The 20,758-nt window shown below is 39.4% G+C and overlaps 1 pseudogene; it reads right to left on the reverse strand.

Annotated features, from left to right (window-relative positions):
- LOC140549162 (uncharacterized) overlaps positions 1-20,758 on the reverse strand; it is a 44,928-nt pseudogene that overhangs the window by 4,209 nt on the left and 19,961 nt on the right.

The raw sequence follows: 20,758 nt of genomic DNA on the forward strand, positions 1-20,758 counted from the left end.
TAATTTTGTTAGGCTGAAACGTGTTGAAGTGAATTACTTACAAAACGAGAGGAGTTGTCATTTCTCACAGTCTTGGCATTACCATAGGCCTCAAGCAGAGGGTTAGCAGCAATGATCTGATCCTCAAGAGATCCCTGCAGCACACAAAAATGTATCATTTTAATGAGTGTTTTAAAGTTTGGTGATCTTACAGGTAAGTGTTTTTAGCTATAGATGTATATTTTACCTGCATTTTGCCGGAAGCTTGCTCCTTCTTCTTGTCACCTTGTACTGCAACTGTTGCAAAGTACTGGATGACACGCTTGGTGTTCACAGTCTTTCCAGCACCGGATTCTCCGCTGGTTTAGACAAAATGAAAATTAGTCTTTAAAGCTGTGTAACATAAGTAGATGCAGCAGTTTGAAAAAAATCTGTAATGTATACTTACGTAATCAGGACTGACTGGTTCTCTCTGTCTGTTAGATAAAAATATAATATTGTAAATATATAGTAAATATAGTAGTCACATGTTCTGTATGCATATATTTTTTTTATCTCAGAAGTTTTTCTCGATATGATCTTACCAGTAAGCATGAACTGATAGGCATTATCAGAGACAGAGAAGATGTGGGGTGGGGCCTCCATGCGCTTTTTGCCTCTGTAGGCAGCCACCACTTCTGCATCATACACTGGGAGCCACTTGTAGGGGTTCACAGTAGCGCAGAACAATCCAGAGTAGGTCTGAAGCAGATATGTACAGATCATTGTTATTAAGCTACAAAATTACAGTTCTTAGAAATTGGCACTACATGATTTTGCTATTAACCAGTGAAGCTGTGCTACTTATGACTTACGTAGATCATCCATGCTGCATAACGCTCTTTGAGGTTATAGAGCACAGAGGCTTCATTGAGATGGGTCATCATGGCCATGTCCTCAATCTTGTCGAATTTGGGAGGATTCATGGGGCTGACATCATCCTCCTTAACTGTTCTCTCCTGTTAGTGAATAGGATAAGGTATGGTTAGTTCATTAGACAGAAATGATGATACAGTAATGTATATTTCTGCAATAACTCTCACCTCCTTGGTGTTGAGCAGTTCAACAGTGACTTTGCCACCGTCTCTGCTCTTGATTGTAGCCTTCAGGTACAGCTCTTTTGTATCAGCTACATAGCAAGCACTCTTTGCATCGAAGGGCTTGCTTTGAGCCTCAATTCTCTCCTTCTCAGGCTTTCGGAGGTAGACAGCAGCTTTGCCGTAAACGGCCATCTCCGCATCCGTACTCATGGTGGCGGCTTACTGTTAATTCGCCAATGATACATAAAATTACTTTTACATCTGATAAGTTCATTATATTTAAAAACATGCATTCTGTTTATATACTTTACAAAGCCTCTAATGAGCCGTAGATGCAACTATTTGTGTGATCCACATGTATACAAAACCAGAATTCAGTTCACTTCTAATTTTATTGTTTTATATCTTTTGTAGGATCATGTCTACATTCAGTACTAGGTTTTAATGTAATATTATTTTTAGAATCTTCGTGTAGTGTTATTCTGAAACTGCTAGCCAATGTAAATCTAGGCGTGTGTTAAGAATAAATGAAAGTCATTGCATGTTTTGCATACAATACATACATTTTCTCTAAAGCTCTGATTATTATTTAAATTGTATTGTTTATATTTGTAGGAGAAGCCATGTATCTCACTTTTTTCTCGCCTGAGACCAGATGAAATTTCCACAGCCCTTGAAATGAAAATACTGAAATGAATTTCATGCACAGTTACTTCTATTACAAGTACCATAGATTTCAGTAACAGGTCATGCAGTCTCTTACCACTGGCAGCAACTTCTCAGGTCTCCTCTGCAGCCCTTGCAGCTCCCCTCAAGCTTATATTAAGGTCAATGTGCATACTAAGCAGAATCCATTAAAGGCAGGCTCAGACCTTTTGATTTATTTTAAGGTATCATAAAACTGCCTGCCTTACTGGTTCTCGAGTTTGCTATCCTAGTTAAATGGTGTATATGTATTCAACCTACATCAAAGTCTACTTAATGCTTTTAGTATGTGTATAATTTATTTGTAAATCATTTAGGAGTATGCTTGTGGTCAATTTCAGACCTTTTTTATTGTAAAATTAATTGCTTAATAATTTTAATTTTTATTATTTTTCATTTGTCATTTTTTAATTTATTCATTTAATTTGTTACTAATTCATGACATGCTAGGAGAATTTGGGAAACGCATACAAGACAACTTGCACAAACATAATTCTGCATTAAATATTTCAGTAATTTTCAGTCAGGAATACATTTAAATAAATATTACTTAACTCATTGACAAGCATTAAGATGATTTAAAACCTATTATTAACCTCCTGAAGTAGCCTGTTCGGTTCCAAAGAACACATGATTCCCTTTTTGGATGAAGTGGTGCATGCAATGTTTATGGCTACAATCCAAATGTAAGGGACAGATTCATTACAAGGAATGTAGGCTTTTTGCCATGGTCCTTGCTTAGATATTTACAGTTAATTTCTATATATGACATGATTTTATTCTACCATTTTAATATCTTTAATATTAGTTAAATGTATTTATTTGTACGTTTTTAATAAAATTGACAGTGTTCAGAATACTATCAGTTCAGTTTTTTTTTTTTTTTTTCATTTTAATGCTGGCTACAGCAAATACATCTTTCATATTTTTCCCTCGTTGCAGCAGACATGGTTTGACAAGTCTTTCTTATCTTACCTTGACCTCTTTCTTTAAAACATCCACTGATGGGCCAGTAGGTCCAAACGTCCATTCCTTACATCGTTGACTTAATAATCATGTTTTTTAATTGCTAATTTAAGGGATATGCAAGCATTACCTGGCATTAGAATTGCATTATAATAGGTCAGTAACATTAAATGTAGGACTTTCATTTTCCACAAGCTAGTTTAGGAAAGCTTCTGTCTTGTTTGTTAGATTGACGTGTGTACATTCAGCTATGAGGCAGTAGACCACATAAATTCAAGGTGGGCCTGTGCTGAAGCACTTAGCACTTGTCCTCTTTTGTATTAGTCACTCCAAAGAAACATTCAAGAGATCTAAAACCATACACACGGGTAAGAGGTTTTGTTCATATATATTTTCCTTATATCATTATTTTCTGAATCATTTGTTCTCACAGTTCTCTATAGGATAAGACAACCTTAATTGACAAAGCATTTTTATCTCTGCATGCCAAATATAAGACACAAGACAAGTACATTGTAAAAGTAATAGGAAAGCAAAGTTTATTATTTCAGTTTTTCCTTTGAAGGCCAGCAAAGCCATGGAAATGATCTACAGCAGGTCACGTAGCAATAAAACTAGCATGAGGGGATTTGCGGTCTACTCACTTTCCAGCCATTTGGAACCTGGCCTGGTTAGAAACTTGAAAGCTAAGGAGGCAGATGCTGCAGAAACACTGGGAGAGCCATAACTAAAGCACTACAACACTATCAACACTAGAAAAAGTCCCTTTTTCCTGAAGAAGCTTTTGGCCCTTGGGGCTGTATAGTAAGCTTGATGGCGGTCTGAGACGTTTGATCTGAAAGAAGGAGGCGTGTCTGGTTTGTACGGTGCAGAGTCTATTTGTAAATATTACAACATTGCAGATGCACACAGTCAAAATATGATTTGAAGTGTTTTAGACATTAGCAAATTCCTGCCCTTAAAACAAAATCATTTTCACACTAACACCTTAAAATGTTTTGAGTGTACCGGTTGCTTTTAATGCAACTGATGTTTGCTGCTTTTTGCAAAATGTTAATAGGTGCTGACTTTAAATCTGCAACAAATTACCATTGACTATTTTTATATATGAGAAATATTTATAATTAATCTGTAGTTCAGATTTTATTTGTATGAAAGACTGTGTTAGTTTGTGATGTTTAAGTTCCTCTGGTGGGTTTTGTGACTTGAGCAGACATATCCATGTCTGTCCCAGTCCCAGTGCTTGCAAGTCATGTGAAACTGAAGCATAAGAGATTTGGAGACTCTGAGAATGAAAGGATACCTATGGAAAATGACTAAGTGAAGCACAGCACTATCAGCACTAGACAAAGTCTGGTGGAAAAAAGTCCCTTTTTCCTGAAGAAGCTTTTGGCCTTTGGCCTTTTGGGTTTTGTGACTTGAGCACTGGAGCAATTCAGTCTTGCTGCTGTACAAGGTGCTATGCATCTCGCATTTGCAGATAATGTAAACACTGCTCAATAATGTTGAAAAAAGCTGGAAATTGAACTTATACCACTTACACATACTGTGTACATTTTCCTCATAAAACAGCAGAGCTCAACCAGTCAACAGGAAACATTAACCAAGATATATCTCATTTGCTATCTGACATGCTTTGTGTTATGAATGACTTGAACACAAGTGATTGATGCAGTTATATACAATTTTATTAAACAGGATTTGACAAAGTTATTCTGGTACAGTCATATTGTACAACCACAGCAGAATCCCGCCTTAGAGATTTACTCTTCTTTGGCCTAGGGAAGAGAGAACGTATTTGTTAACCCTCATGTTGACATTGAGTATGTGCTATGAGTATGCCTTAGTGAGTAAAAGTCTTTGTCTACATCACCTTGCCACTATCACGGCTCTTGGCTCTGAGCTTGTTGACTTGAGACTCAGCAATGTCAGCACGCTCCTCAGCCTCCTCCAGGTCATGCTGCACCTTCCTGAGCTTGGACAAGTGGCCATTGGCTTGTTCCTCCTAAATGTAGAATTGTTGCACATTTGCAATTTAGTTTTGTGATATTTTTATTTTTTAGCAAAGACATTATTTCCTGTACCAATGTGCCTCAAGAAATGTGACTCACAGCCTCCTCAGCTTGTCTCTTGTAAGCCTTGACCTTCAGCTGCAGCTTGTCAACCAGATCCTGGAGTCTGGTGAGATTCTTCTTGTCTTCCTCAGTCTACAGATCATACAGCTATTAGTTTATATTAATGAGAAAAGTACCCTCATGATTTAACATGGACATGAAGATTACACATACCTGGTAAGTGAGTTCCTTCACTCTTCTCTCGTATTTGCGGACACCCTTAACAGCATCAACTCCACGTCTCTGTTCAGCCTCAACCTCAGCTTCCAGCTCGCGCACCTGGATTAGTTCATACATATATACATAAAAACTCTTTAGGTTATATTTAATGAAACAAACATCACTGACAATATATCTGATGTTCAAAGACCGTAACTGAGCACTGAGTAAATATTAGCATCCAGGTTAGACTAACCCTGGACTCCAGTTTCTGGAGTTGTTTCTTTCCACCCTTCATGGCCAGATTCTCAGCCTCATCCAGGCGGTGCTGCAGGTCCTTCACTGTGACCTCCATGTTCTTCTTCATCCTCTCAAGGTGAGCACTGGTGTCCTGCTCCTTTTTGAGTTCCTCTGCCATCATGGCAGCCTGACCAGTCAAACAAAATGTGATCAGATTTTGGAGTAAAGCATAAAACAAGACCATCAACTAAATGAGGAAAAGCACTCACATCAGTGATAGCTTTCTTGGCCTTATCCTCTGCATTTCTTGCTTCCTGCACAGTGTCATCAACCTCACTTTGGATTTGAACAAGGTCAGCCTCAAGCTTCTTCTTGGTGTTCATCAGACTTGTGTTCTGGAATAAATTATGTAAATCATTAATAATTTTCCCAAACAGGTGTTCATTTCTCAATAGTGTAACAAGACAGTTAAAATACCTGAGAGTGAAGCAGTCCAACACGCTCACTAGCATCCACCAGCTCTTGCTCAGCCACCTTACGACCTCTCTCTGTCTGCTCCAGGGCAGCTCTGAGCTCCTCAATTTCAGCCAACATCAGAGTGTTCCTGCGCTCCACCATGGCCACCTGCTCCTTCATGTCTTCTTGTCCCCTCAGAGCATCATCAAGGTGCAGTTGGGCATCCTACAGATCAGAAAAGATACAAATGCAACATACTGCATTAGATTGAGGTGACCCATCTGAGATGACTCATAACATGAATGCGGTCACTTTGCAAACAACAGTAAAATAGGTAAAAAACTGTGAAACATTTGGGGCTGTAAATATTCTAGGTACAAATAAAGGTGGGTAGCCTATTAAAAAAAAGGTTTGTATTTTAAAGGCTAATACCTTCAGTTGTCCCTGCACATTTCTCAGCTGTTTCTGGGCCTCAGAAGCTTGGCGATTAGCGTGGCTCAGCTGAATTTCCATCTCATTGAGATCTCCTTCCATTTTCTTCTTGATTCTCAAAGCATCATTCCTGCTCCTGACCTCAGAGTCCAGAGTGCTCTGCATGGATTCAATCACTCTCTGGCTGTTCCTCTTGATCTGCTCAATCTCCTCATCCTTCTCTGCAAGCTTCCTGTCAATCTCACCCTTGACCTGGTTGAGCTCAAGCTGGACACGAAGAATCTTGGACTCCTCATGCTCCAGAGTGCCCTGTAAGAGTGTTAGGTAAGTTCAGTTTTCTTCAGTTGAGTATACTGGTTTCAAACAAACTTAGATGAGCACAAACACATTAACACAAATTACAGCAGTTTACTGTTTTCATTTAGTGTATGAATCTACCTCAGCCTCTTCCAGGGCAGTCTGAATCTCTGCCTTCTCAGTCTCTACTGTCTTCTTGGCCTTCTCCAGCTCATGAATGCTCTTTCCAGTCTCACCAATCTGTTCAGTCAGGTCTGAGATCTCCTCTGTAATGAAATGACAACACAGTTTATTTTAATTAATATTTCTAACACATATTTCTATCTGTGAAGAACATAAATTCTAGTAATTTAGTAAAAACAGCATCTAAAATATTTCTGGACTGTTGTAACATACGTTGCAGATTCTTGTTCTCTCTCTTGAGGGTCTCCAGTTGGTCAAGAGCTTCCTCATAAGAGTTCTTCATCTTGAAGAGCTCAGTGCTGAGAGCACGAGCCTCCTTCTGGGCTCCCTCCAGCTCTGCCTGACCCTCCTCATACTTCTGCTTCCATTCTGCCAACACCTGTTTGTAGAGACACAATCCTCTATTCAGAAAACATAATATGTAACCACCAATACAATGATGAGTCTATGTCAAATGATTATATCACTGAATTATTGCAAAAGTTTACCTTGTCAAAGTTCCTCTGTTTCTTGTCAAGGTTGGCAGCCAAGGCATTGGCTCTTTCCACATCAATCATGAGGTCCTCCACCTCACCGTGGAGTCTCTGCTTGGTCTTCTCTAGAGAGGCACACTTGGAGTTCACAGCCTCAATCTGTTCCTCAGCCTCCTGCAGACGCTGTGCCAGCTTCTTCCTATTAAGATTTCATAATAGTTTTGAATGTTTGTTTTAGAGGTGTGAATATTTTCTGTAAATGATGAACATCTGTATCCATAAACAATACAATAAATCAGCTATTTGTTCCTACTTTGACTCTTCAAGCTCCTCAGTGCGTTGAATGGCATCAGTTTCATATTTAGACCTCCACTGGGCAACCTCACTGTTGGCCTTGGACATTGAGCGTTGAAGCTCAGCCTTTGCTTCCTGCTCCTCCTCAAACTGCTCCCTGAGAAGGTCACAGTCATGACGAGCAGACTGCAGTCCGTGGGCCAGGGCATTCTTTGCCTGTGATGTAGAAAAGACCATGTTTTTTTGTGCCATTCATTCATTTCAGATCATCTGATTCATCATCTATTTCATAAGGAAACCTTTTGCTTACCTTAACCTCCTCCTCAATCTGTCTCTTCAGCTCATCGATTTGCTGAGTGAAAGCCTGTTTGCCTCTGGTCAGCTGAGAAACCAGAGACTCTTTCTCTTCTAGCTGGCGTCCAAACTCACCTGCACATCATTGAACATGACTAAAATGAATTTTCAATCATCTTTATATTTATCAGCATTATCTGCACAGTGGAGAAGTATCTCTGTATGTACCTCATCAGAGTTACAGTAAAGGTAAGAGGTAAAAGGTAACTAAGATTAGGTTTTCTTATGAAAACCTACATGTTTTTACAAGAGAATGTAAGTCATTGAATGCAGTAATTGTGGTAAATAACATTTACCGTTCTCAGTCTGGAGCCTAGCCTTCTGAGCACTGAGGTCATTGATTTGGCGCAAATTCTCATCATTTTTGGTCTTGATTTCACTCAGTTGATCCTCAAGGGTTCTGCACATCTTCTCAAGGTTTGTCTGTAAATTCAACAATCATTGCTATTTTAAAGCCAGTTTTAGAGTATATTATTTGTATGTATATGAAATGATTCTGTCTATGTATAAGCTTGGTGTTTGTAACAGAGACCTTGGCCTTAGCAACAGCCTCCATGTTGCTGGAGAGATCATCAATCTCCATTTTGTATTCACTCTTTTCTTTCTCAAGCTTCTGCTTGACACGCTGGAGGTTGTCGATTTGTTCTCCAAGCTCAGCCACGCTGTCGGCCTGCTTCTTGCGGAGGGCAGCGGCAGTTGCCTCATGCTGCAGAGTGGACTCTTCCAGATCACGACGCAGCTTCTGGAACTCAGCTTCACGCTTCTTGTTCATCTCAATCTGAGCAGCAGTTGCTCCTCCAGCCTCCTCAAGCCTCTCGCTGATCTCCTCAAGTTCCCTGGACAGATCAGCTCTCTGTTTCTCAACCTTGGCACGAGCAGCACGCTCAGCCTCAATCTCTTCCTCCAGCTCCTCAATACGAGCCTATTAGTAAAAAGAAATGTTATTTTTTTCATGTTTAAGTATCATGTTTAAATGATAAAAAGCTACATTTGCTCCAAAACTGCCTCATTATAACAGAAACATATAACTACCTGAAGTTCCTTGATCTTCTTCTGAAGCTGAGCACCCAGAGACTGCTCATCTTCAATCTTGCTAAGAAGCTGGCTTATTTCAAAGTCTTTCCTGAGGAAATTAAACAGAATCTGTGTTATATCATACATAGAAAACATCTTATAATAATAAGAAATCTAATTTTGTGTTATTTATTTGTTTCTGTAGTTTTTCTGTTCAAAATTACTTCTTCAGCTTCTCATCAGACTGCTGCTTGTCATTCTCCAGGTCCATGATGGATTCCTGAGACAGTTTCAGGTCACCCTCAAGCTTTCTCTTGGCTCTCTCCAGGTCCATACGGAGCTTCTTCTCTTGCTCCAGAGAACCCTCCAGCTGTAAAAACACAATGCTTGTTTAGAGGTAAGCAGAATTATCTTATGTGAAGTCCAGTTGCATGTTCATGTCATGTAACTCACATCATCCACTTGTTGCTCAAGCTTAGTCTTGGACTTGGTCAGAGTGTTGACTTTGTCCTCCTCTGCCTGAAGATCATCAAGAGTTTGCTGGTGTGCCTCTTGGAGGGCTTTCTTCTCCTTTGTGAGTTTACCAATGCTCTCATCTTGAGCTGCCATCTCCTCAGTGAGGTTCTTGACCTGCATTTTTGATTCCACATTTGACATATTATTAGGAAACCAGTTATTGTTAAATTCAATTTGAATGTATTTCTTTGCTCTCTTGTTGTTCTGACCTTGTTTTCAGTGGCGTGTTTCTCCTTTTCCACTTTAGCCAAGGTAAGCTCCAAGTCATCAATGTCCTTCTTCAGCTCTGAGCACTCATCCTCCAGTTTCCTCTTCTTAGCAGTCAGCTCAGCGTTGATTTCTTCCTCATCCTCCAGTCTCTCAGTGGTCTCTTTGAGTTTAGCCTCAAGCTGGATTTTGCTCTTAATCAGACCCTCACATCTCTCTTCAGCATCTGAAAGATTCTCAGCTTCCTTTTTTTGGAAAAAAATAGATTTAATTATATAAATATCTAATGTACTTTATAAATTTTGGGTTTGGATTATGTTGGTATTGAGGTAATACTGACAGATGCCACTTGAAGCTGCAGATCATTCTTCTCTTGCAGCAGTGACACCATTTTCTCCTCAAGCTCCTTCTTTTTGGCCTCAGCTTTGGCCAGATCTTCTTTGCATTTGATAAAGTCATCTTTCATGTTAGCCAGTTCCTTCTCGGTCTCAGCACTCTTCAGCAGAGGCTTGATCTTGTAGTACACCTTCATCCATGGCCAGTGTTTGACATTCATGAATGAGCGGATGTTGTACTGAAGGGTATAAATGGATTCCCTGGGAAATAAAGTAGTTCATTACACTCTGCTTTTCTGATAATTAACATTGCTATATTTTCTACACTCTTTGATACACAAAGGACACTATTAATTTGATATTGCATAATCTCTTAAAATTTCCGGTTTAATAGTGGTAATATAAATGGCATGAAAACAAATTATGTTTTCCAATATCGTGCAGACTATTCAGATCACATGTCTTTGTAAATACCTCCTCTCCATCATCTTGACAAACTCCCTTCTCATGAGGTATCCACGGCAAAGAGCCTGAGTCATTGTGACCAGACTAGCCAGTTTCTCATCTCGCATCTCTTCAAGAGTACCAAGCAGACCAGCTTTGAAGAACACCTGAATGAAAGGAAAGCAATTTACTACTTGTATCACATTGAGTATTACTTTTTTTATTGATATCTTAAGCTCCTGTGGTAAGTAATCACCTTAGTGTGTCCAAATCTGTACTGGTCATGGTCAACATCAATGGACCCTAGAAGCTTCTCACTGGCCTTCTTGTTGTCAATAAACTGGCCCTCGGGGATGACACTGGCATTCAGCACTTTGTATCTGTGAACACATAAAGGTTTCAACTCTGCTTCATACAAATCGAAAACTACAGCCTTACATTTCTTTATGTTTCTCTCTACCTTTGTTTGAAGTCACCGTAAAGGATTCTGCTGGGGAATCCCTTTCTGCAGATTCTGATACCTTCCAGCACACCATTACATCTCAGCTGGTGGATAACCAGGAAGTTCTCCATGAGACCTGACAATTACAGCAACAATAAACATTAATCTCACAAAATAAATATATGTCATTCCACATAATATGCTTAAACACTCCTTTTCATTGTATTTTTATGTGTTATATTTTACCTGGAGTCTTAGACTCATTAGGAATCAGGCAACGCACAAAGTGAGGATGTGTGCTCCTCAAGTTGGTCATCAGCTTGCCCAAGTTCTCCTGCAGAGTGAACATATTATTGGCATTCTCATATTATAAAGAAATGCGTTGGTGTAATGACCTGTAAATGTAACATACCCTAAACTGTGAGGACACAGTCTGCATGGAACCACCCTTTTTCTTGCCTCCCTTCTTGCCACCAGCCTCTGTGTAAAATAGTTCATTTAGAAATGTGGACAATTTTCAGCAGACAACTAAATGATTTCAGTAAGTATATTATTAAAGAAAAGGAAAATACCTTCAACAACAGGTGGGTAGAGGGTAGCCAGCAGTTTCACTGAGGACTTCTGGTACAGCTGCACAACAGACTCGTTCAGTGGGTCCTTGTTCTTATCCAGCCAGCCAGCAACGTTGTAGTCCACAGTACCAGCATAGTGAACCAGGGAGAAGTGGGCTTCAGCCTTGCCTTTGGCAGGCTTGGGCTTCTGGAAAGCATTGCACTTTCCAAGATGCTGATCATACAGCTTGTTCTTGAAGCTGGTGTCTGTAGCCTTGGGGAACATGCACTCCTCTTCAAGGATGGAGAAGATGCCCATGGGCTGTTTTCAGAAATAAACAGGTTTATGAAGCAATACATTGACTGGAATGCAAATCATGTAGTGTATAAGAATGTACATTATGAACTCACTTTCTCAATGAGCTCAATGCAAGCGGCCAAGTCCATGCCGAAGTCAATGAACTCCCAGACAATGCCCTCCTTTTTGTACTCTTCTTGCTCCAGGACAAACATGTGGTGGTTGAAGAACTGCTGCAGCTTCTCATTGGTGAAGTTGATACACAGCTGCTCCATGCTGTTGAACTACAGGTGTATAAAATAAAGTCAGTAGAGTCTGTGTTCAGCATGATCTGATCAAATGTAGCTGGTGATCATTGAACAAACTTACATCAAAGATTTCAAATCCAGCAATGTCCAGCACACCAATGAAGAAATTTCTGGCTTGTTTTGTGTCCAACATCTGGTTGATACGAATGACCATCCACAAGAACATCCTCTCATAGATGGATTTGGCCAAGGCGCTCACAGAATTGTAGACCTAAAAAAAAAAAAGAAAGATTTTATTTCCTGAACATCTTATTTTTCTATTAATATTTTTCCATCTCAATAAACCATTATTATGAAACATTTTGTAGTAAATATGAATATTACCTGTGGCACGGTCTGCCCCTTTGTGACAAACTCATTTCCGACCTTCACTCTTGGGTAGCACAAAGCCTTCAGCATATCAGCTGAGTTCAAGCCCAGAAGATAGGCAACTTTGTCAGCCTCTGTTAGGAGCAGCACAAATATGCACCATCAGTCACTATGATCCATTTTCATTTGTGCTTAATAACCAGAGCAAATTTGCAGTTTGAACAAAAACACAACCTCTGAGTAACAGTCTCACCCTCTGTGCCGTCAGGCTCAGCCTGCTCCTCACGCTGCTTTTGCTTGAACTTCATGTTACCATGATGGAGGACAGCTCCAGTAAATTTGTAGATGCCCATCTTCTCCTCAGCCGTGAAGCCCAGAATGTCAATAGCAGTCTGAACAATAAAAATCATCATTATAAAAATGTCATGAATGAAAAGATCAAATTAATAATCTGTCATTGCTTTGGTTTCAACAGCATATTACATCTGTGGCAACCAGCTCTTCCTTGTCATCAATGCTTGCCACTGTGATCTGACCCTGACTGCACATGGGGAAGTCATAGGGGTTGGTGGTGATGAGTGTCATTTCTGCAACACAGAGACTTCATTTTAAACTGGTTCACAGATATTTTGGTATATTTTGGGACAGAAAAAGGTAAGAAATGCAGTTTCTGGATAGTGTCCTACCAATCAACTCAGGCTTATGGTTGGTCATCATCTGGTAGAAGATGTGGTAGCCTCTCTCATCTGGAAGCTGGAATGTTACTCTAGACTTCTCCAGCAGATCTGTTCAGACAATTCAGGAATTTTATCTACTAATTATCAACAGACCGATCTGTAGAATTACACTTTTAATGTAAAAATGAGTAACTTACAGGTCTCAATATCAGCACTGGCCAGTTTGCCACTTGTGCCAAAGTGGATTCTGATGAATTTACCCTTTTTAGAACAAAAATAAAATATGGTGAGAATAAAGTTGTAGAGTGGGAACATCACTAAACTCCTCAATAATTTTGTTAGGCTGAAACGTGTTGAAGTGAATTACTTACAAAACGAGAGGAGTTGTCATTTCTCACAGTCTTGGCATTACCATAGGCCTCAAGCAGAGGGTTAGCAGCAATGATCTGATCCTCAAGAGATCCCTGCAGCACACAAAAATTTATCATTTTAATGAGTGTTTTAAAGTTTGGTGATCTTACAGGTAAGTGTTTTTAGTTATAGATGTATATTTTACCTGCATTTTGCCGGAAGCTTGCTCCTTCTTCTTGTCACCTTGTACTGCAACTGTTGCAAAGTACTGGATGACACGCTTGGTGTTCACAGTCTTTCCAGCACCGGATTCTCCGCTGGTTTAGACAAAATGAAAATTAGTCTTTAAAGCTGTGTAACATAAGTAGATGCAGCAGTTTGAAAAAAATCTGTAATGTATACTTACGTAATCAGGACTGACTGGTTCTCTCTGTCTGTTAGATAAAAATATAATATTGTAAATATATAGTAAATATAGTAGTCACATGTTCTGTATGCATATATTTTTTTTATCTCAGAAGTTTTTCTCGATATGATCTTACCAGTAAGCATGAACTGATAGGCATTATCAGAGACAGAGAAGATGTGGGGTGGGGCCTCCATGCGCTTTTTGCCTCTGTAGGCAGCCACCACTTCTGCATCATACACTGGGAGCCACTTGTAGGGGTTCACAGTAGCGCAGAACAATCCAGAGTAGGTCTGAAGCAGATATGTACAGATCATTGTTATTAAGCTACAAAATTACAGTTCTTAGAAATTGGCACTACATGATTTTGCTATTAACCAGTGAAGCTGTGCTACTTATGACTTACGTAGATCATCCATGCTGCATAACGCTCTTTGAGGTTATAGAGCACAGAGGCTTCATTGAGATGGGTCATCATGGCCATGTCCTCAATCTTGTCGAATTTGGGAGGATTCATGGGGCTGACATCATCCTCCTTAACTGTTCTCTCCTGTTAGTGAATAGGATAAGGTATGGTTAGTTCATTAGACAGAAATGATGATACAGTAATGTATATTTCTGCAATAACTCTCACCTCCTTGGTGTTGAGCAGTTCAACAGTGACTTTGCCACCGTCTCTGCTCTTGATTGTAGCCTTCAGGTACAGCTCTTTTGTATCAGCTACATAGCAAGCAGTCTTTGCATCGAAGGGCTTGCTTTGAGCCTCAATTCTCTCCTTCTCAGGCTTTCGGAGGTAGACAGCAGCTTTGCCGTAAACGGCCATCTCCGCATCCGTACTCATGGTGGCGGCTTACTGTTAATTCGCCAATGATACATAAAATTACTTTTACATCTGATAAGTTCATTATATTTAAAAACATGCATTCTGTTTATATACTTTACAAAGCCTCTAATGAGCCGTAGATGCAACTATTTGTGTGATCCACATGTATACAAAACCAGAATTCAGTTCACTTCTAATTTTATTGTTTTATATCTTTTGTAGGATCATGTCTACATTCAGTACTAGGTTTTAATGTAATATTATTTTTAGAATCTTCGTGTAGTGTTATTCTGAAACTGCTAGCCAATGTAAATCTAGGCGTGTGTTAAGAATAAATGAAAGTCATTGCATGTTTTGCATACAATACATACATTTTCTCTAAAGCTCTGATTATTATTTAAATTGTATTGTTTATATTTGTAGGAGAAGCCATGTATCTCACTTTTTTCTCGCCTGAGACCAGATGAAATTTCCACAGCCCTTGAAATGAAAATACTGAAATGAATTTCATGCGCAGTTACTTCTATTACAAGTACCATAGATTTCAGTAACAGGTCATGCAGTCTCTTACCACTGGCAGCAACTTCTCAGGTCTCCTCTGCAGCCCTTGCAGCTCCCCTCAAGCTTATATTAAGGTCAATGTGCATACTAAGCAGAATCCATTAAAGGCAGGCTCAGACCTTTTGATTTATTTTAAGGTATCATAAAACTGCCTGCCTTACTGGTTCTCGAGTTTGCTATCCTAGTTAAATGGTGTATATGTATTCAACCTACATCAAAGTCTACTTAATGCTTTTAGTATGTGTATAATTTATTTGTAAATCATTTAGGAGTATGCTTGTGGTCAATTTCAGACCTTTTTTATTGTAAAATTAATTGCTTAATAATTTTAATTTTTATTATTTTTCATTTGTCATTTTTTAATTTATTCATTTAATTTGTTACTAATTCATGACATGCTAGGAGAATTTGGGAAACGCATACAAGACAACTTGCACAAACATAATTCTGCATTAAATATTTCAGTAATTTTCAGTCAGGAATACATTTAAATAAATATTACTTAACTCATTGACAAGCATTAAGATGATTTAAAACCTATTATTAACCTCCTGAAGTAGCCTGTTCGGTTCCAAAGAACACATGATTCCCTTTTTGGATGAAGTGGTGCATGCAATGTTTATGGCTACAATCCAAATGTAAGGGACAGATTCATTACAAGGAATGTAGGCTTTTTGCCATGGTCCTTGCTTAGATATTTACAGTTAATTTCTATATATGACATGATTTTATTCTACCATTTTAATATCTTTAATATTAGTTAAATGTATTTATTTGTACGTTTTTAATAAAATTGACAGTGTTCAGAATACTATCAGTTCAGTTTTTTTTTTTTTTTTTCATTTTAATGCTGGCTACAGCAAATACATCTTTCATATTTTTCCCTCGTTGCAGCAGACATGGTTTGACAAGTCTTTCTTATCTTACCTTGACCTCTTTCTTTAAAACATCCACTGATGGGCCAGTAGGTCCAAACGTCCATTCCTTACATCGTTGACTTAATAATCATGTTTTTTAATTGCTAATTTAAGGGATATGCAAGCATTACCTGGCATTAGAATTGCATTATAATAGGTCAGTAACATTAAATGTAGGACTTTCATTTTCCACAAGCTAGTTTAGGAAAGCTTCTGTCTTGTTTGTTAGATTGACGTGTGTACATTCAGCTATGAGGCAGTAGACCACATAAATTCAAGGTGGGCCTGTGCTGAAGCACTTAGCACTTGTCCTCTTTTGTATTAGTCACTCCAAAGAAACATTCAAGAGATCTAAAACCATACACACGGGTAAGAGGTTTTGTTCATATATATTTTCCTTATATCATTATTTTCTGAATCATTTGTTCTCACAGTTCTCTATAGGATAAGACAACCTTAATTGACAAAGCATTTTTATCTCTGCATGCCAAATATAAGACACAAGACAAGTACATTGTAAAAGTAATAGGAAAGCAAAGTTTATTATTTCAGTTTTTCCTTTGAAGGCCAGCAAAGCCATGGAAATGATCTACAGCAGGTCACGTAGCAATAAAACTAGCATGAGGGGATTTGCGGTCTACTCACTTTCCAGCCATTTGGAACCTGGCCTGGTTAGAAACTTGAAAGCTAAGGAGGCAGATGCTGCAGAAACACTGGGAGAGCCATAACTAAAGCACTACAACACTATCAACACTAGAAAAAGTCCCTTTTTCCTGAAGAAGCTTTTGGCCCTTGGGGCTGTATAGTAAGCTTGATGGCGGTCTGAGACGTTTGATCTGAAAGAAGGAGGCGTGTCTGGTTTGTACGGTGCAGAGTCTATTTGTAAATATTACAACATTGCAGATGCACACAGTCAAAATATGATTTGAAGTGTTTTAGACATTAGCAAATTCCTGCCCTTAAAACAAAATCATTTTCACACTAACACCTTAAAATGTTTTGAGTGTACCGGTTGCTATTAATGCAACTGATGTTTGCTGCTTTTTGCAAAATGTTAATAGGTGCTGACTTTAAATCTGCAACAAATTACCATTGACTATTTTTATATATGAGAAATATTTATAATTAATCTGTAGTTCAGATTTTATTTGTATGAAAGACTGTGTTAGTTTGTGATGTTTAAGTTCCTCTGGTGGGTTTTGTGACTTGAGCAGACATATCCATGTCTGTCCCAGTCCCAGTGCTTGCAAGTCATGTGAAACTGAAGCATAAGAGATTTGGAGACTCTGAGAATGAAAGGATACCTATGGAAAATGACTAAGTGAAGCACAGCACTATCAGCACTAGACAAAGTCTGGTGGAAAAAAGTCCCTTTTTCCTGAAGAAGCTTTTGGCCTTTGGCCTTTTGGGTTTTGTGACTTGAGCACTGGAGCAATTCAGTCTTGCTGCTGTACAAGGTGCTATGCATCTCGCATTTGCAGATAATGTAAACACTGCTCAATAATGTTGAAAAAAGCTGGAAATTGAACTTATACCACTTACACATACTGTGTACATTTTCCTCATAAAACAGCAGAGCTCAACCAGTCAACAGGAAACATTAACCAAGATATATCTCATTTGCTATCTGACATGCTTTGTGTTATGAATGACTTGAACACAAGTGATTGATGCAGTTATATACAATTTTATTAAACAGGATTTGACAAAGTTATTCTGGTACAGTCATATTGTACAACCACAGCAGAATCCCGCCTTAGAGATTTACTCTTCTTTGGCCTAGGGAAGAGAGAACGTATTTGTTAACCCTCATGTTGACATTGAGTATGTGCTATGAGTATGCCTTAGTGAGTAAAAGTCTTTGTCTACATCACCTTGCCACTATCACGGCTCTTGGCTCTGAGCTTGTTGACTTGAGACTCAGCAATGTCAGCACGCTCCTCAGCCTCCTCCAGGTCATGCTGCACCTTCCTGAGCTTGGACAAGTGGCCATTGGCTTGTTCCTCCTAAATGTAGAATTGTTGCACATTTGCAATTTAGTTTTGTGATATTTTTATTTTTTAGCAAAGACATTATTTCCTGTACCAATGTGCCTCAAGAAATGTGACTCACAGCCTCCTCAGCTTGTCTCTTGTAAGCCTTGACCTTCAGCTGCAGCTTGTCAACCAGATCCTGGAGTCTGGTGAGATTCTTCTTGTCTTCCTCAGTCTACAGATCATACAGCTATTAGTTTATATTAATGAGAAAAGTACCCTCATGATTTAACATGGACATGAAGATTACACATACCTGGTAAGTGAGTTCCTTCACTCTTCTCTCGTATTTGCGGACACCCTTAACAGCATCAACTCCACGTCTCTGTTCAGCCTCAACCTCAGCTTCCAGCTCGCGCACCTGGATTAGTTCATACATATATACATAAAAACTCTTTAGGTTATATTTAATGAAACAAACATCACTGACAATATATCTGATGTTCAAAGACCGTAACTGAGCACTGAGTAAATATTAGCATCCAGGTTAGACTAACCCTGGACTCCAGTTTCTGGAGTTGTTTCTTTCCACCCTTCATGGCCAGATTCTCAGCCTCATCCAGGCGGTGCTGCAGGTCCTTCACTGTGACCTCCATGTTCTTCTTCATCCTCTCAAGGTGAGCACTGGTGTCCTGCTCCTTTTTGAGTTCCTCTGCCATCATGGCAGCCTGACCAGTCAAACAAAATGTGATCAGATTTTGGAGTAAAGCATAAAACAAGACCATCAACTAAATGAGGAAAAGCACTCACATCAGTGATAGCTTTCTTGGCCTTATCCTCTGCATTTCTTGCTTCCTGCACAGTGTCATCAACCTCACTTTGGATTTGAACAAGGTCAGCCTCAAGCTTCTTCTTGGTGTTCATCAGACTTGTGTTCTGGAATAAATTATGTAAATCATTAATAATTTTCCCAAACAGGTGTTCATTTCTCAATAGTGTAACAAGACAGTTAAAATACCTGAGAGTGAAGCAGTCCAACACGCTCACTAGCATCCACCAGCTCTTGCTCAGCCACCTTACGACCTCTCTCTGTCTGCTCCAGGGCAGCTCTGAGCTCCTCAATTTCAGCCAACATCAGAGTGTTCCTGCGCTCCACCATGGCCACCTGCTCCTTCATGTCTTCTTGTCCCCTCAAAGCATCATCAAGGTGCAGTTGGGCATCCTACAGATCAGAAAAGATACAAATGCAACATACTGCATTAGATTGAGGTGACCCATCTGAGATGACTCATAACATGTATGCGGTCACTTTGCAAACAACAGTAAAATAGGTAAAAAACTGTGAAACATTTGGGCCTGTAAATATTCTAGGTACAAATAAAGGTGGGTAGCCTATTAAACAAAGGTTTGTATTTTAAAGGCTAATACCTTCAGTTGTCCCTGCACATTCCTCAGCTGTTTCTGGGCCTCAGAAGCTTGGCGATTGGCGTGGCTCAGCTGAATTTCCATCTCATTGAGATCTCCTTCCATCTTCTTCTTGATTCTCAAAGCATCATTCCTGCTCCTGACCTCAGAGTCCAGAGTGCTCTGCATGGATTCAATCACTCTCTGGCTGTTCCTCTTGATCTGCTCAATCTCCTCATCCTTCTCTGCAAGCTTCCTGTCAATCTCACCCTTGACCTGGTTGAGCTCAAGCTGGACACGAAGAATCTTGGACTCCTCATGCTCCAGAGTGCCCTGTAAGAGTGTTAGGTAAGTTCAGTTTTCTTCAGTTGAGTATACTGGTTTCAAACAAACTTAGATGAGCACAAACACATTAACACAAATTACAGCAGTTTACTGTTTTCATTTAGTGTATGAATCTACCTCAGCCTCTTCCAGGGCAGTCTGAATCTCTGCCTTCTCAGTCTCTACTGTCTTCTTGGCCTTCTCCAGCTCATGAATGCTCTTTCCAGTCTCACCAATCTGTTCAGTCAGGTCTGAGATCTCCTCTGTAATGAAATGACAACACAGTTTATTTTAATTAATATTTCTAACACATATTTTTATCTGTGAAGAACATAAATTCTAGTAATTTAGTAAAAACAGCATCTAAAATATTTCTGGACTGTTGTAACATACGTTGCAGATTCTTGTTCTCTCTCTTGAGGGTCTCCAGTTGGTCAAGAGCTTCCTCATAAGAGTTCTTCATCTTGAAGAGCTCAGTGCTGAGAGCACGAGCCTCCTTCTGGGCTCCCTCCAGCTCTGCCTGACCCTCCTCATACTTCTGCTTCCATTCTGCCAACACCTGTTTGTAGAGACACAATCCTCTATTCAGAAAACATAATATGTAACCACCAATACAATGATGAGTCTATGTCAAATGATTATATCACTGAATTATTGCAAAAGTTTACCTTGTCAAAGTTCCTCTGTTTCTTGTCAAGGTTGGCAGCCAAGGCATTGGCTCTTTCCACATCAATCATGAGGTCCTCCACCTCACCGTGGAGTCTCTGCTTGGTCTTCTCTAGAGAGGCACACTTGGAGTTCACAGCCTCAATCTGTTCCTCAGCCTCCTGCAGACGCTGTGCCAGCTTCTTCCTATTAAGATTTCATAATAGTTTTGAATGTTTGTTTTAGAGGTGTGAATATTTTCTGTAAATGATGAACATCTGTATCCATAAACAATACAATAAATCAGCTATTTGTTCCTACTTTGACTCTTCAAGCTCCTCAGTGCGTTGAATGGCATCAGTTTCATATTTAGACCTCCACTGGGCAACCTCACTGTTGGCCTTGGACATTGAGCGTTGAAGCTCAGCCTTTGCTTCCTGCTCCTCCTCAAACTGCTCCCTGAGAAGGTCACAGTCATGACGAGCAGACTGCAGTCCGTGGGCCAGGGCATTCTTTGCCTGT

This window comes from Salminus brasiliensis, chromosome 1 (assembly GCF_030463535.1).
Source record: "Salminus brasiliensis chromosome 1, fSalBra1.hap2, whole genome shotgun sequence".
Classification (NCBI taxonomy): Eukaryota; Metazoa; Chordata; class Actinopteri; order Characiformes; family Bryconidae; genus Salminus; species Salminus brasiliensis.